The 13,550-nt window shown below is 54.7% G+C and overlaps 1 protein-coding gene across 3 annotated transcripts in view; it reads right to left on the bottom strand.

The window, feature by feature from the left end:
- PSMC5 (proteasome 26S subunit, ATPase 5) overlaps positions 1-13,550 on the bottom strand; it is an 84,326-nt gene that overhangs the window by 33,876 nt on the left and 36,900 nt on the right. The window lies entirely within an intron of this gene.

Genomic DNA, 13,550 nt, shown 5'->3' with positions numbered 1-13,550 from the left:
CTTACCTTCCCTGCGACGTCACTATTGCCGGCGAACCGCCTCCTTTCAAAGGGGGGCGGTTTGTGCGGCGTCACACGACAGCTGTCCAATAGAAGCGGAGGGGCAAAGATGAATGGGACAAACATCCCGCCCACCTTCTTCCTTCCTCATTGCAGGCGGCCGCAGGTACGAGGTTGTTCCTTGTTTCTGTGGTGTCACACATAGCGATGTGTGATGCCGCAAGAACTACAAACAACCTCGCTACTGACCAGACAAAGATTTTTGGTAAGTGAACGACGTGTAGCAGACCAACGATTTTTGCCTCTTTTGCAATTGTTTAAGGTCGCTCATAGGTGTTACATGCTGCGATGTCGCCAACGACGCCAGATGTGCGTCACAAATACCATGACCACGACGATATATCGTTAGCGATGTCGCAGCCTGTAAAGCCCCCTTTAGGTTTGAAGAGTTATCCAGGGCTTCCCAGTCCAACATCAGAAAGAGAACAGCTACCATGTGGTGTCTAACAGCTGCTCGACAGCTCTTGTGTAGCCTGCGGGTATTGTGTAGCTGTCCTCTTCATTTGGGAATATGCCATGTGCACTATACCAAGCAAGCAGCACAAGGACAGGTCAGCAGCGGCTTTCAATGGCTGATGTAGACCTAAGGGAATAATCATTTTAAAGGGAACCTGTCAGGTCCAATATGCAGACAGAACCACGAGCAGTTCTGGGTGTAAATTGCTAATCCCAAATGTAAGGGTAAAGGGTGCTTTACACACTGACATCGCTAACGATATATTGTCAGGGTCACGTCGTTAGTGACGCACATCCGGCGTCGTTAGCGACATCGCAGCGTGTGACACCAATGAGCAACGATCAACAAGCGCAAAAGAAGGGAATTTTGTTTACTTACCGTAAATTCCTTTTCTTCTAGCTCCTATTGGGAGACCCAGACAATTGGGTGTATAGCTACTGCCTCCGGAGGCCACACAAAGTATTACACTTTAAAAAGTGTAACCCCTCCCCTCTGCCTATACACCCTCCCGTGCATCACGGGCCCATCAGTTTTGGTGCCAAAGCAGGAAGGAGGAACTTATAAATTGGTCTAAGGTAAAATCAATCCGAAGGATGTTCGGAGAACTGAAAACCATGAACCAAAAGAACAATTCAACATGAACAACATGTGTACACAAAAGAACAACAGCCCGAAGGGAACAGGGGCGGGTGCTGGGTCTCCCAATAGGAGCTAGAAGAAAAGGAATTTACGGTAAGTAAACAAAATTCCCTTCTTCTTTGTCGCTCCATTGGGAGACCCAGACAATTGGGACGTCCAAAAGCAGTCCCTGGGTGGGTAAAAGAATACCTCGATAAAAAGAGCCGAAACAACGGCCCCCTCTTACAGGTGGGCAACCGCCGCCTGAAGGACTCGCCTACCTAGGCTGGCATCTGCCGAAGCATAGGCATGCACCTGATAGTGTTTTGTGAAAGTGTGCAGACTCGACCAGGTAGCCGCCTGACACACCTGCTGAGCCGTAGCCTGGTGTCGCAATGCCCAGGACGCACCCACGGCTCTGGTAGAATGGGCTTTCAGCCCTGAAGGAATCGGAAGCCCAGAAGAACGGTAGGCTTCAAAAATCGGTTCCTTGAGCCACCGAGCCAAGGTTGACTTGGAAGCCTGCGAACCCTTACGCTGGCCAGCGACAAGGACAAAGAGCGCATCAGAGCGGCGCAGTGGCGCCGTGCGAGACACGTAGATCCGGAGTGCTCTCACTAGATCTAACAAATGCAAATCCTTTTCACATTAGTGAATTGGATGAGGGCAAAATGAAGGTAAGGAGATATCCTGATTGAGATGAAAAAGGGGACACCACCTTAGGGAGAAAGTCCGGGACCGGACGTAGAACCACCTTATCCTGGTGAAATACCAGGAAGGGGGCTTTGCATGACAGTGCTGCCAGCTCTGACACTCTACGGAGTGAAGTAACCGCCACTAGAAATGCCACCTTCTGCGAAAGACGTGAGAGAGACATCCCGCAGCGGCTCAAAAGGTGGTTTTTGAAGAGCCCGTAGAACCATGTTGAGATCCCAGGGTTCCAGCGGACGCTTGTAAGGTGGGACTATGTGGCAAACTCCCTGCAGGAACGTGCGGACCTGCGGAAGCCTGGCTAGACGCTTTTGAAAAAACACGGAAAGCGCCGAGACTTGACCCTTGAGGGAGCCGAGAGACAAACCCTTGTCCAATCCAGATTGAAGGAAGGAAAGAAACCTGGGTAAGGCAAACGGCCAGGGGATAAACCCCCTCTCAGAGCACCAGGCTAAGAAGATCCTCCAAGTTCTGTGATAGATCTTGGCTGACGTTGGTTTCCTGGCCTGTCTCATAGTGGCAATGACATCTTGAGACAACCCTGAGGACGCTAAGAGCCAGGACTCAATGGCCACACAGTCAGGTTGAGGGCCGCAGAATTCAGATGGAAAAATGGCCCTTGAGATAGCAAGTCTGGTCGGTCTGGGAGCGCCCACGGTTGCCCCACCGTGAGATGCCACAGATCCGGGTACCACGACCGCCTCGGCCAATCTGGAGCGACGAGGATGGCGCGGCGGCAGTCTGACCTGATCTTGCGCAACACTCTGGGCAGCATTGCCAGAGGAGGGAATACATAAGGCAGTTGAAACTGCGACCAATCCTGAACTAAGGCGTCCGCCGCCAGAGCTCTGTGGTCCTGAGACCGTGCCATGAATGCCGGGACCTTGTTGTTGTGCCGAGACGCCATGAGATCGACGTCCGGCGTTCCCCAGCGGCAACAGATCTCTTGAAACACGTCCGGGTGGAGAGACCATTCCCCCGCGTCCATGCCCTGGCGACTGAGGAAGTCTGCTTCCCAGTTTTCTACGCCCGGAATGTGAACCGCGGAGATGGTGGAGGCTGTGGCCTCCGCCCACAACAGAATCCGCCGGACTTCTTGGAAGGCTTGACGACTGCGAGTGCCGCCCTGGTGGTTGATGTACGCAACCGCCGTGGCGTTGTCCGACTGTATGCGGATCTGCCTGCCCTCGAGCCACCGATGGAACGCCTTGAGGGCTAGATACACTGCCCTTATCTCCAGAACATTGATCTGAAGGGAGGACTCTGTCGGAGTCCAGGTTCCCTGAGCCTTGTGGTGGAGAAAAACCGCTCCCCATCCTGACAGGCTCGCGTCCGTCGTGACCACAGCCCAGGATGGGGGCAGAAAGGATTTTCCCTTCGACAGAGAAGTGGGGAGAAGCCACCACTGAAGAGAGGTCTTGGCTTCCAGAGACAGAGAGACGTTCCTGTCTAAGGACGTCGGCCTCTTGTCCCATTTGCGGAGAATGTCCCATTGGAGTGGACGCAGATGAAATTGCGCAAAAGGAACTGCCTCCATTGCTGCCACCATCTTCCCCAAGAAGTGCATGAGGCGCCTCAAGGGGTGCGACTGGACCCGAAGAAGGGATTGCACCCCTGTCTGCAGCGACCGCTGTTTGTCCAGCGGCAGCTTGACCATCGCTGAGAGAGTATGAAACTCCATCCCGAGGTACGTCAGTGACTGGGTCGGAGACAATTTTGACTTTGGAAAATTGATGATCCACCCGAACCTCTGGAGAGTCTCCAGAGCAACGGTCAGACTGTGTTGACAAGCCACCCGTGAGGGCGCCTTGACTAGGAGATCGTCTAGGTAAGGGATCACCGAGTGGCCCTGAGAGTGTAGGATCGCTACGACGGATGCCATGACCTTGGTGAAGACCCGAGGGGCTGTCGCCAGGCCGAAAGGCAGTGCCACAAACTGAAGGTGTTCGTCCCCAATGGCGAAACGCAGGAAGCGTTGATGCTCTTGCGCGATCGGCACATGGAGATAGGCATCTTTGATGTCGATTGATGCTAGGAAGTCTCCTTGGGACATCGAAGCGATGACAGATCGGAGGGATTCCATGCGAAACCGCCTGGTTTTCACATGTCTGTTGAGCAATTTGAGGTCCAAAACGGGACGGAATGAGCAGTCCTTTTTTGGCACCACGAACAGATTGGAGTAAAAACCGCGACCGCGTTCCTGAAGGGGAACGGGGATCACCACTCCTTCTGTTTTCAGAGTGTCCACCGCCTGAAAAAAGGCAACGGTCCGCTCGGGGGGGCGGAGATGTTCTGAAAAAAACGAGTCGGAGGACGAGAGCTGAACTCTATCCTGTAACCGTGAGACAGAATGTCTCTCACCCATCGGTCTTGGACATGTGGCCACCAGGCGTCGCAAAAGCGGGATAGCCTGCCACCGACCGAGGATGCGGTTTGGGGCGGCCGAAAGTCATGAGGAGGCCGCCTTGGAGACGGTGCCTCCGGCGGTCTTTGGAGGACGTGACTTAGACCGCCATGCAGAAGAGTTCCTCTGGCTCTTCTGTGGCCTGTTGGACGAGGAGGATTGGGATCTGGCTGAGGGCCGAAAGGACCGAAACCTCGCTTGAACTTTCCGTTGCTGAGGTCTATTTGGTTTGGGTTGGGGTAAGGACGAGTCCTTTCCCTTGGATTGCTTAATAATTTCATCCAATCGCTCGCCAAACAGTCGGTCGCCAGAAAAAGGCAAACCGGTCAAGAACTTTTTGGAAGCAGAGTCTGCCTTCCATTCACGTAGCCACATGGCCCTGCGGACTGCCACAGAATTGGCGGATGCTACCCCTGTACGGCTAGCCGAGTCCAGGACAGCATTCATGGCGTAGGATGCAAATACTGACGCCTGAGAAGTCAAAGATGTTACTTGTGGCGCAGCGGTACGGGACACCGCATTAATCTCAGACAGACAAGCTGAGATAGCCTGGAGTGCCCACACTGCTGCAAAGGCTGGGGCAAAAGACGCGCCTATGGCTTCATAGATGGATTTCAGTAGCAGCTCTGCCTGTCCGTGGCATCCTTGAGCGATGCACCGTCAGCCACTGCTACTACGGATCTAGCCGCCAGTCTAGAGACTGGAGGATCCACCTTGGGACACTGAGCCCAACCCTTAACCACGTCAGCGGGGAAGGGGTAACGTGTGTCATTAAGGCGTTTAGTAAAGCGCTTGTCCGGGAAAGCCCTGTGCTTCTGGACAGCATCTCTAAAGTTAGAGTGATCGAAGAAAGCACTCCGGGTACGTTTAGGAAACCTAAACTGGTGTTTCTCCTGTTGTGAAGCCGAATCCTCTGTAAGCGGAGTTGGGGGAGAAAGATCTAGCACCTGGTTGATGGACGCTATAAGGTCATTTACTATGGCGTCCCCTTCAGGTGTATCAAGATTGAGAGCAACGTCAGGGTCAGAGTCCTGAGCTGCGACCTCCGCCTCCTCCTCTAGAGAATCCTCAAGCTGAGACCCCGAACAGCGTGATGAAGACGGGGAAGATTCTAAGCGAGCCCGCTTAGCTGGTCTGGGACTGCGGTCCGTGCCGGAGTCCTGCACGTAATAACTAGGGGCCACACCAGGAGCACACTTAGTCGCAGACCGAGAGGGGCCTGGGGGTGATCCCCCAGTGCCCGGGGCCTGTGTAAGGGCCGGTCTGGACTGCAAAACCTCTAGAAACTTAGCAGACCATTTATCCATAGACTGAGCCATGGAATGTGAAAGCGACTCAGAGAGTTTGTCAGCTAAAACAGAAAACTCTGTCCCTGCCATCTGGACAGGGGGGGCCGGCGGTTCTACCTGGGCCAAGGGACCCCCTAGTGCCTCAGGCTCCGGCTGAGTGAGTGTCACAGGGGCCGAGCATTGCACACAATGAGGGTAGGTGGAACCTGCAGGTGGCATAGCCGCACAAGAGGTACAGGTAGCAAAATAACCCTGTGCCTTGGCCCCCTTGCTCCTTGTGAACGACATGCTGTTGTCTCCCAGGAGCGTGATCATTGAGGGTATATAGCCACAAGTTAACAGTACAGCTGAACCGGAAAAAGTATACAAATATAATGTATCTATATACAGTTCAGCACCCTAGGGGGACCAGCACCGGTAACCGGTGTGGCTTACCAACCGCTCCAGCGGTGTGTGGCCACCAGATTCCCTGCCTCGGGTCTCCCAGAGCTGTGGTCAGAAGTCCTCCACCGGCAGAATGTGTTAAAACATGGCTGTCGGCGTTCACAGGGGAGGAGGGAGCCGGGGGCGTAACTTACAAAAGTGCGGGAATCTGGTGCCCCATAGGGATTAGTGAGGGGGGAGGAGGACAGCTATGTGTGCTCCAGCCCTCACTGTCGGCGTCAGACCGACCGTCCCGCCCTTGCCCCTGACTGGCAGGCCCGGGGGCGGGAGTTTAATGTACTAGGCCGCAAAAGCCGGGGACTAAAGTAAAAATCGCGGCCGGCAAGCAGGCACGGTCGGCGCGGTAGTCCCGGACAAAAATCAACACTGCAGGCGCTGCAGCGTCTGAGGCTCAGGTGCTCCATGCACCGTCCCAAAGGGGACACAGAGTACCTGTAGTTGCAGGGCCTTGTCCCTGACGATACTAAGTCTCCTGTCCGGCAGATACCACCAGGGGCTGCGGAGGGAGCCCGGTCCCAGTGCCTGGATGACCGGTTAGGATCCCACTTCACCCAGAGCCCCTAAGGGATGGGGAAGGAAAACGGCATGTGGCTCCTGCCTTTGTACCCGCAATGGGTACCTCAACCTTAACAGCACCGCCGACTCAGTGGGGTGAGAAGGGAGCATGCCGGGGGCCCTGTTAGGGGCCCTCTTTTCTTCCATCCGAAATAGTCAGCAGCTGCTGCTGACTAAAATGTGGAGCATTGTGTGAATGTCAGCCTCCTTCAACACAAAGCATAAAACTGATGGGCCCGTGATGCACGGGAGGGTGTATAGGCAGAGGGGAGGGGTTACACTTTTTAAAGTGTAATACTTTGTGTGGCCTCCGGAGGCAGTAGCTGTACACCCAATTGTCTGGGTCTCCCAATGGAGCGACAAAGAAATGTGAAAAATCGTTGGTCGTTGACACGTCGCTCATTTCCTTATTATCGTTGCTGCTGCAGGTACGATGTTCGTCGCTCCTGAGGCAGCACACATTGCTATGTGTGACACCGCAGGAACGACGAACATCTCCTTACCTGCGTCCACCGGCAATGAGGAAGGAAGGAGGTGGGCGGCATGTTCCAGCCGCTCATCTCCGCCCCTCCGCTGCTATTGGACGGCTGCCACGTGACGTCGCTGTGACGCCGCACGAACCGCCCCCCTTAGAAAGGAGGCAGATAGCGGCCAGAGCGACGTCGCAGGGAAGGTAAGTCCGTGTGACGGGTATTAGCGATGTTGTGCGCCACGGGAAGCGATTTGCCCGTGTCGGACAACCGACGGGGGTGGGTACACTCGCTAGCGATATCGGTACCAATATCGCAGCGTGTAAAGTAGCCTTAAGACTCTGCATCACTGAAACACAGGTGCTCAGGAGAAAATGAAGGGAATTTTGTTTACTTACCGTAAATTCCTTTTCTTCTAGCTCCTATTGGGAGACCCAGACAATTGGGTGTATAGCTTCTGCCTCCGGAGGCCACACAAAGTATTACACTTTAAAAAGTGTAACCCCTCCCCTCTGCCTATACACCCTCCCGTGCATCACGGGCTCCTCAGTTTTGGTGCAAAAGCAGGAAGGAGGAAAAACTTATAAATTGGTCTAAGGTAAATTCAATCCGAAGGATGTTCGGAGAACTGAAAACCATGAACCAAAACAACAATTCAACATGAACAACATGTGTACACAAAAGAACAACCAGCCCGAAGGGAACAGGGGCGGGTGCTGGGTCTCCCAATAGGAGCTAGAAGAAAAGGAATTTACGGTAAGTAAACAAAATTCCCTTCTTCTTTGTCGCTCCATTGGGAGACCCAGACAATTGGGACGTCCAAAAGCAGTCCCTGGGTGGGTAAAAGAATACCTCGATAAAAAGAGCCGAAAACGGCCCCCTCTTACAGGTGGGCAACCGCCGCCTGAAGGACTCGCCTACCTAGACTGGCATCTGCCGAAGCATAGGTATGCACCTGATAGTGTTTCGTGAAAGTGTGCAGACTAGACCAGGTAGCTGCCTGACACACCTGCTGAGCCGTAGCCCGGTGCCGCAATGCCCAGGACGCACCCACGGCTCTGGTAGAATGGGCTTTCAGCCCTGAAGGAATCGGAAGCCCAGAAGAACGGTAGGCTTCAAGAACCGGTTCCTTGATCCACCGAGCCAAGGTTGACTTGGAAGCCTGCGAACCCTTACGCTGGCCAGCGACAAGGACAAAGAGCGCATCTGAACGGCGCAGGGGTGCCGTGCGAGACACGTAGAACCGGATTGCCCTCACTAGATCTAATGAGTGCAAATCCTTTTCATATTTGTGAATTGGATTAGGGCAAAATGAAGGTAAGGAGATATCCTGATTGAGATGAAAAGGGGATACCACCATAGGGAGAAATTCCGGGACAGGACGCAGAACCACCTTATCCTGGTGAAAAACCAGGAAGGGGGCTTTGCATGACAGCGCTGCAAGCTCCGACACTCTTCGGAGTAATGTAACTGCCACTAGAAATGCCGCCACCTGCGAAAGACGTGATAAAGAAACATCCCGCAGCGGCTCGAAAGGTGGTTTCTGAAGAGCCGTTAGCACCCTGTTAAGGTCCCAGGGTTCCAGCGGACGCTTGTATGGTGGGACTATGTGGCAAACTCCCTGCAGGAACGTGCGGACCTGCGGAAGCCTGGCCAGGCGCTTTTGAAAAAATACGGAGAGCGCCGATACTTGTCCCTTGAGAGAGCCGAGTGACAAACCCTTGTCCAGTCCGGATTGAAGGAATGAAAGAAAAGTGGGTAAGGCAAACGGCCAGGGAGAAAAACCATTATCAGAGCACCAGGATAAGAAGATCCGCCAAGATCTGTAATAGATCTTGGCGGACGTTGGTTTCCTGGCCTGTCTCATAGTGGCAATGACATCCTGAGATAATCCTGAAGACGCTAGGAGCCAGGACTCAATGGCCACAGAGTCAGGTTGAGGGCCACAGAATTCAGATGGAAAAACGGCCCTTGTGACAGCAAGTCTGGGCGGTCTGGAAGCGCCCACGGTTGACCCGTGAGATGCCACAGATCCGGGTACCACGATCGCCTCGGCCAATCTGGAGCGACGAGAATGGCGCGACGACAGTCGGACCTGATCTTGCGTAACACTCTTGGCAGCATCGCCAGAGGAGGAAACACATAAGGCAGGCGAAACTGCGACCAATCCTGAACTAATGCGTCCGCCGCCAGAGCTCTGTGATCCTGAGACCGTGCCATGAAGGCCGGGACCTTGTTGTTGTGTCGTGACGCCATGAGATCGACGTCCGGCGTTCCCCAGCGGCGACAGATCTCTCGAAACACGTCTGGGTGAAGAGACCATTCCCCCGCGTCCATGCCCTGACGACTGAGAAAATCTGCTTCCCAGTTTTCTACACCCGGGATGTACACTGCGGAGATCGTGGAGGCTGTGGCTTCCACCCACTGCAGAATCCGCCTGACTTCCTGGAAGGCCTGACGACTGCGCGTGCCTCCCTGATGGTTGATGTATGCGACGGCCGTGGCGTTGTCCGACTGTATACGGATCTGTCTGCCCTCCAGCAACCGATGGGAGGCCAATAATGCTAGATACACCGCCCAATGTTCTCCAGAACATTGATCTGAAGGGAGGACTCTACCGGAGTCCAGGTTCCCTGAGCCCTGTGGTGGCGGAAAACCGCTCCCCACCCTGACAGGCTCGCGTCCGTGGTGACCACAGCCCAGGTTGGGGGTAGGAAGGATCTTCCTTGCGATAGAGAATTGGGACGGAGCCACCACTGAAGAGACGTCTTGGTTGCAAGAGACAGAGAGACGTTCCTGTCGAGGGAAGTCGACCTCCTGTCCCATTTGCGGAGAATGTCCCATTGGAGTGGCCGCAGATGGAATTGCGCGAACGGCACTGCCTCCATCGCTGCCACCATCTTCCCCAGGAAGTGCATGAGGCGCCTCAAGGGGTATGACTGACCCCGAAGAAGAGATTGTATCCCTGCCTGCAGGGACAGCTGTTTGTCCAGCGGTAGCTTGACTACCGCTGACTGTGTATGAAACTCCATTCCGAGGTAAGTCAGTGATTGGGTCGGTGTCAACTGGGATTTTGGGAAGTTGATTATCCACCCGAACTGCTGGAGAGTCGCCAGAGCGACTGTAAGGCTGTGTTGACACGCCGCCCGAGAAGGTGCCCTGACTAGGAGATCGTCTAAGTAGGGAATCACCGAGTGGCCCTGAGAGTGTAGGACCGCCACTACGGATGCCATGACTTTGGTGAACACCCGTGGGGCTGTCGCCAGGCCGAAAGGCAATGCCACGAACTGAAGGTGCTCGTTCCCGATGGCGAAACGCAAGAAGCGTTGATGTTCGGGTGCGTTCGGCACATGGAGATAAGCATCCTTTATGTCGATCGATGCTAGGAAGTCTCCTTGTGACATCGAGGCGATGACCGAGCGGAGAGATTCCATCCGAAACCGTCTGGTGCTCACATGTCTGTTGAGTAGTTTGAGGTCCAGAATGGGGCGGAATGATCCGTCCTTCTTTGGCACCACGAACAAGTTGGAGTAAAAGCCGCGACCATGTTCCTGAGGGGGAACCGGGATCACAACTCCCTCTGTTTTCAGAGTGGCCACTGCCTGAAAAAGTGCGTCGGCCCGAGCGGGGGGTGGAGAGGTTCTGAAGAAACGAGTCTGAGCACGAGAGCTGAATTCTATCCTGTAACCGTGAGACAGAATGTCTCTCACCCATCGGTCTTGAACATGTGGCCGCCAGGCGTCGCAAAAGCGGGAGAGCCTGCCACCGACCGAGGATGTGGTTCGGGGATGCCGAGAGTCATGAGGAGGCCGCCTTGGAGGCAGTGCCTCCGGCGGCCTTTTGGGGGCGTGACTTAGACCGCCACGCATAGGAGTTCCTCTGGCCTTTCTCCGGCCTGTTGGATGAAGAGGACTGGGGCTTGGCGGAGGGACGAAAGGACCGAAACCTCGATTGAATTTTCCGTTGCTGAGGTCTCTTAGGTTTGGACTGGGGTAAGGAGGAGTCCTTTCTTTTGGATTCCTTAATAATCTCATCCAATCGTTCGCCAAACAATCGGTCGCCAGAAAACGGCAAACCGGTTAAGAACCTCTTGGAGGCCGAGTCTGCCTGCCATTCGCGCAGCCACATGGCCCTGCGGACTGCCACAGAATTAGCGGATGCCACCGCTGTACGGCTAGCAGAATCTAGGACTGCGTTCATGGCGTAGGAAGAAAAAGCTGTCGCTTGAGAGGTCAGAGACGCAGCCTGCGGAGCAGAATTACGTGTGACTGCATTAATCTCAGCCAGACAAGCTGAGATAGCTTGTAGTGCCCACACGGCTGCAAAGGCCGGGGCAAAAGACGCGCCCGTGGTTTCAAAAATGGATTTCACCAGGAGCTCTATCTGCCTGTCAGTGGCATCCTTCAGCGATGAGCCATCTGCCACCGATACTACAGATCTAGCCGCCAATCTAGAGACTGGAGGATCCACCTTGGGACACTGAGCCCAACCCTTAACTACGTCAGAGGGGAAGGGGTAACGTGTGTCAGTAAGGCGCTTAGTAAAGCGCTTGTCCGGAACCGCTCTGGGCTTCTGGACAGCATCTCTGAAGTTAGAGTGATCGAAAAAAGCACTCAGTGTACGTTTGGGGAACCGAAACTGGTGTTTCTCCTGCTGAGAAGCCGACTCCTCTACAGGTGGAGGCGGGGGAGATAGATCTAACACCTGGTTAATGGACGAGATAAGATCATTAACTAAGGCGTCCCCTTCAGGTGTATCAAGATTGAGAGCAACGTCAGGTTCAGAGCCCTGAGCTGCAACGTCCGCCTCGTCCTCCAGAGAGTCCTCGGGCTGGGAACCCGAGCAGCGTGAAGAAGTCGGGGAAGATTCCCAGCGAGCCCGTTTAGTCGGTCTGGGACTGAGATCCGGGCAGGAGTCCTCCGCGTGGGACCTAGGGCCCAACCTGGGAGAGCGCTGCGGCGCGGACCGAGAGGGGCCTGGAGGCGACGAGCTTACGGGGACCGGGGCCTGTGTAAGGACCGGTCTGGACTGCAAAGCTTCTAGCAGCTTGGCAGACCATTTGTCCATAGACTGACTCAGAGTTTCTCAGCAAACGCAGCAAACTCTGTCCCTGCCGCCTGGACAGGGGGAGCGGGGGGGGGGGGGGTCTACATGAGCCGAGGGGCCCACTAGTGACCGAGGCTCCGGCTGAGCAAGCGAAACAGGGGTTGAGCATTGCTCACAGTGAGGGTAGGTGGAACCCGCAGGCAACATAGCCGCACAAGAGGTACAGGTCGCAAAAAAACCCTGTGCCTTAGCACCTTTGCTCCTTGTGGACGACATGCTGTTGTCTCCTAGGAGAGTGATCACTGAGGGTATATGGGAAGGGGTATACAGCCTGACCGAACAGAAATATGTATATAAATACGTATCTATTCCGGCACCCTGGGGGGGGGGGGACCAGCATCGGGTGACCGGTGTGGCTTACCGACCGCTAAAAAGCGAGTGTGTGTCCTCCAGATTCCCTGCCTTAGGTCTCCCAGAGCTGTAGAGCTCTTCTCTGATAATCCTCCACCGGCAGAATGCCAAAAACATGGCTGCCGGAGCTCTCAGGGGAGCAGTGGAGCCGTGGGCGGTGCTAGAAAAGTGCGGGAATCTGGGTTCCCCACAGTGATCAGTGAGGGGGGAGGAAACATACAGGGTGCTCCGGCCCTCACAGCCGACGTCAGGCCGGCCGTCCCGCCCTTACCCCTGACAGGCAGGCCCGGGGGCGGGATTTTTGCTACTAGGCCGCGATGAAGCCGGGGACTAAATTTAAGACCGCAGCCGACAAGCAGGCTCGGTCGGCGCGGAAGTCCGCCGGTCTTCCGAAATCAGCAGCTGCTGCAGCGTCCGGGAATAAGGCGCTCCATGCACAGTCCCCATGGGGACACAGAGTACCTTATAGATGCAGGGCCCGATCCCTGATGAAGAATAGACTCCTGTCCAGCAGATTCCCACAGGGGCTGCGGAGGGAGCCCGGTCCCAGTGAATGTACGACCGGTCAGGATCCCACTTCTCCCAGAGCCACTAAGGGATGGTGAAGGAAAACGGAATGAGGCTCCGGCCTTTGTACCCGCAATGGGTACCTCAACCTTAACAGCACCGCCGACTTTAGTGGGGTGAGAAGGGAACATGCCGGGGACCCCGTGGGGGTCCTCTTTTCTTCCAACCGATATAACTAATCTGAGAATGCATGAGTGGATGTGTGCCTCCTTCCACACAAAGCATAAAACTGAGGAGCCAGTGATGCACGGGAGGGTGTATAGGCAGAGGGGAGGGGTTACACTTTTTAAAGTGTAATACTTTGTGTGGCCTCCGGAGGCAGAAGCTATACACCCAATTGTCTGGGTCTCCCAATGGAGCGACAAAGAAAGTATCAAAATTCAAAGGAGAACTCCGGCACACGGTTTACCCCTTTAAGAAACAAACCAGTTGCATGTACAAAAAAAAATTTCTTTATTGATCAAAAAATGTTTCTGGTTAGATGGTACATGTGTTTGTCCAAACAATCAATTGACGTTT

The sequence above is a fragment of the Anomaloglossus baeobatrachus genome, chromosome 5 (genome assembly GCF_048569485.1).
Source record: "Anomaloglossus baeobatrachus isolate aAnoBae1 chromosome 5, aAnoBae1.hap1, whole genome shotgun sequence".
NCBI classification, from domain to species: domain Eukaryota; kingdom Metazoa; phylum Chordata; class Amphibia; order Anura; family Aromobatidae; genus Anomaloglossus; species Anomaloglossus baeobatrachus.
Note: the sequence above shows the minus strand (reverse complement) of the source record. Positions and strands in the feature narration are given on the sequence as shown.